This window comes from Daktulosphaira vitifoliae, unplaced genomic scaffold, assembly GCF_025091365.1.
Source record: "Daktulosphaira vitifoliae isolate Bord-2020 unplaced genomic scaffold, ASM2509136v1 Scaffold_3, whole genome shotgun sequence".
Lineage (NCBI taxonomy): Eukaryota > Metazoa > Arthropoda > Insecta > Hemiptera > Phylloxeridae > Daktulosphaira > Daktulosphaira vitifoliae.
Genome location: NW_026099574.1, coordinates 6,356,875 through 6,358,185, shown reverse-complemented (window position 1 = coordinate 6,358,185; position 1,311 = coordinate 6,356,875).

The window sequence follows — 1,311 nt, the reverse complement described above, 5'->3', positions numbered from 1 at the left end:
TTAACACAATTTTCCTGTATAATTTTATTTTTGGTTTTCGTACCCGTATACGCGTGCGTGTCATTAATTATATATATAACAAATTTTTATTGTAATTGACACGACCCCGCGTCGCTTTATTCTAATTAAGAGATATAAAGTAATCATTCCGATTACGAGGGATAATTTCCCTCGTTAATAATTGAGTTATTTGCGCGCCTGCTGCTTTCCTTGGATGTGGTAGCCATTTCTCAGACTCCCTCCCCGGAATCGAACTCTGATTTTCCGTTAACCGTAACAACCAAGATATTGATAGTAACTACTATCATAACATGAAACTAATAAGTGAAAAATAAATATAGTTTAAAAAAACTAAAAAAACACGCTAAAAAATTTAAAAATAATTTTTAAAATAAGCTTAAAATAATTTTTAACTTTATAGTTCAATGTGCTTTAAAAGCGTGTTTTTTTAGTTTTTTTAAACTATATTTATTTTAGCTTCGATGCGAAGCTGAGAAGGTATTAATTTTACCATGATTTTTTTATTTTTTTTTTTGTGTCTGTCACTACTTTTTCTCAGCTCTCACTGGACCGATTTCTTTTAACAATACGTCAAAAGATCACAAATTGTATCTAGTTGAAGACATTACCCTTAAAAATTTAAAAATTTTCCCTCGTTCCCCGCAAATGGGGGAAATATCCAAAAAAATTACAAATTTAAAAATCGACAAATTTTGTCATTTTTTTCACTTTTTTTTCTTAAAACTTCCATAACTTTTTCAAAAATCAACAAATCAACATAATTTTTTTTTAAACTAAAACCTTAGATATTTTCCTTTCATTTGATATAATTTTTTTGAAAATTTAACACTTAACCTGCTCATGGGGGGGGATTTAAAATTGCAACTTTTTTACAAAAACTAACTTTTTCAACTTAATTTTTGAAAATGTTCCGGAAATACTGCGTCCTTTAAACATATATCAAATTAAAGCTTATTTTATGTACTATAAAATGAAAAAAAAAAATTTGTCCCGACACTTTATCTTCTGCATGTAAACGGTTGCCGTAGTTAAAAAAACACTATTTTTGTGTTAAAATTTTCGATTTTCGATTTTTAATTTTCAAATTAAAAATGCTATAACTTTTCGAAAAATGCATGTATCAGCACAATTTTTTTTTTTCTAAATACATTATAAGTACATCTTCCATTCGACATACTTTTTATTAAAATTAGACAATTTCCCCTTATTTAGGGGGAGTTCAAACTTTGAAACATTGTATAAAAAATAGAACTTTTTCAACTGAACTTTTGAAAATGTTCCGGAAATACT